Source organism: Ictidomys tridecemlineatus (assembly GCF_052094955.1).
Source record: "Ictidomys tridecemlineatus isolate mIctTri1 chromosome 5 unlocalized genomic scaffold, mIctTri1.hap1 SUPER_5_unloc_1, whole genome shotgun sequence".
NCBI classification, from domain to species: domain Eukaryota; kingdom Metazoa; phylum Chordata; class Mammalia; order Rodentia; family Sciuridae; genus Ictidomys; species Ictidomys tridecemlineatus.
This window is the reverse complement of record NW_027520954.1, coordinates 463,710-466,559: the sequence shown is the minus strand read 5'-3', so window position 1 is coordinate 466,559 and position 2,850 is coordinate 463,710.

Sequence of the window (2,850 nt, the reverse complement as noted above, 5' to 3'; positions counted from 1 at the left end):
AGGGCCAAGAAGGACAGGATTCAACCTGTTAACAAGGGCCTTTCAAGACCTAAACCATAGCTTCGGTGATATTTATAACCTAATTAATAGAGGCTAAGTCGAGCAATATTTGACTGCATTTGTTAGAAAATGTCCTGTAAATTCTGTGGAAGAATGATTCCATAAGACTCTGAACTTGGAACAAGGGGTAGACTTGCCCACTGGATAATGAAATACGACCAGATAAGGACATGCCACATGGACTATGGGGAAAGGCCAGGAGGTGTTTTGACCCCAAAGAAGAGAAAAAAGGGAGAAAATACCTTCAGTAGAACCATACAGAGCAACTATGAAATGTTTTCACAGCTTGGAAGTAAGATTATTGCCAGAGTAAAAAGCCTGGAGAATGGGATTTGAGACAGCACAATGTGGGAATGAAGGGCCCAAGCTTTGGACCCAGCTAACCAGGATGGAAGCTCACGGATCCCTAGCAGCTATGTGGGCAGATTACCTATGTCTCTGTCCTTTTGTTTTTTTTGTCTAGACAATGGGAATACCCATAGCCCAAACCTAATATTGATGTAGTGAGGGTCACATGAATTAATACAGGTAAGGAGTTTAGAACAGAAACTGACATTAGTGTCATTTGTAGAAACTAGATTGCTGAGGAACAAAGAAGGTGGCTGGGGAGAGGCAATGGAGTCAGGCCATGGGTCTGATTGTCATAACAAACAAAGCTGCTGCTTCCTGGTTGTGTGTAATCTTTAAAGAATGTGTTCACAGCAGGAGCATCTGCTTGGTTTTAGGAAAGGGAAGTGCAGACATGGAGTAGGTGGGAACAGTGGTACCCAGCACTACAGAGGCAGAGGAGCTAAGCGTGGCCAGAGGTGGCTCTTTTGTGGAGTCCCAATGAGGTGGCTCATCATCCCTCAGAATCCATTTATGACTCCATGCTCACCAAGAAAACTCCTATTAAAAATTTCCTTTTATTTTAAATTCTTATCAGAGAAATCTCCACATAACATAAAACTTCCCATTTTAACCGTTTTTTTTTTTTTTAGTGTAGGGTTAAGTATATTCACACCATTGTACAATCAATCTCCAGACTGTTTTTTTTCCTTCTTCTTTTTTAAAATATGAAACTCATGGGCAATAGATCCCCATTTTCTGCAGTAGCAACCATCCTGGGACTTTCTGTCTCTATGGATTTGACTACTCTAGATACCTCACATAAATGGAATCATCCATGTATTTTTGTGTCTGGTTATTTCGCTTAACATCATGTCTTCAAGGTTCAGCCGTTCTGTAGCAATGTCAGAGTTTCCTTTTGTAAGGCTGAATCATATTTCATGGTATGCATAGTAGCAGCAAACTGCTATTAATTTTATCTCCTGAGCATCACAAAATTTGCCCAAAATGGACAATGAACAGAACAGGACCATTTTGGTGGCTGGAGAGGGAAAAGAGGTCAGAGTTGATTTTAGCCTGGGTTCCCTAGTAACAGAGTGTGAGGGAAAGGCTGATGTGTAACTACTGGGTTTGGGGCAGGGGTCTCAGGAGTAAGGCAGAGAAAGAGACAGGGCCAATACTAGGATAATGCACTGAGTAGTGTTAGATGCCAAGTGCTGCTCCTTGCTGAACTCTGAGGACCTGAGAGACCCAGGGATAAAGGGGTGGACTTCTGATAAATATGAAAATGTGTCTCAGGACTGTGGACAGGAGAAAGAGGGAAGGATTTATCCTGAGACCTATCTTCCATGGTTAAAGTTTCGCCCTATAGTGTTAACTACTGCTCAGCTACATGGCGTCCAGAATTAGTGATTTCAAAAGTCAACTCAAAACAAGTGAAGTAACTGTGTTTATTCAGGTTTTCCCTTGGTTTCCGTGTTTTGTGAATGCATTTGAACCAAACTTGTAAATTCTGGGTCCCTGGCTGAGTTGAGTTTCTAGATCTACAAATCTGAGTGAGGACCAGAATCTGAAATAAAATGACCTCATTGAGGGACAGTCCTGGTTGACTTCTCTCTGTGACATCTCTACCTCATCTGTCTCAGTCAGTCTTAAAATATTTGCAAGACTATCAAAAACCCGTTTTGAGTTGCTCCAGAGGGTGTAGGTTACTGAAAGCAAATTGAGCTGTATATAAGGTTTCATAACCAGAGGCTATCTAAGGAAGTGAAACCATTGGTGTTAAAAGACCTGGGCAGGTCATGGCAGCACTAATTTCTATGAACAGAAGATCTTGTCACTGAGCTGGAACTCTTTAACTTATTTCATCAAGGCAAACCATAGTCTCCTCTCTGATCATGAAACTCATTTCACCGAGGAAGATCTGAGTTGCTATGCCCCACAACCCTCCTATCTTTCATTTATCCTTCTTTTCCATCCCTCCACCCATTCTTTTCTTCTATCCATTCTTCCTTCTCTCTTTTCTTTCACCTTTCTACCAGCTATTATTTCATCTTTACTCCCCTCTTCCAAAATTCCTTCTGCCATCCTTCCACCCCCCTCATCAGTTATGGCTTTTTTGGTGGCAAGCAATAGACACACACTCTAGCCCATTTGAGCCAGAGAATTTCAGGAAAGGATATTAGGAAGCACAAAGAATAAGTAATAAAATTTTAAAAATCAGACTTGGAAGTAGGACATTTTAAAATAATGGAGCATCTGATTTCTTCAGATGGACTGAACAAAACCCAACAGATTTTTTTTTCTTCTATCCATACATACTTCAATAGGAAACAAAGTTCCAGGAAAGTGTAAATGGTCCATCAACTTATGCATAATGCTCAACTGCCTCGTATGTGTAGATTAGTGAGAGGAAGGATTTGGTAGAACATCTCTGCAAGGGACTTTCAGCTTCTAGGAAGG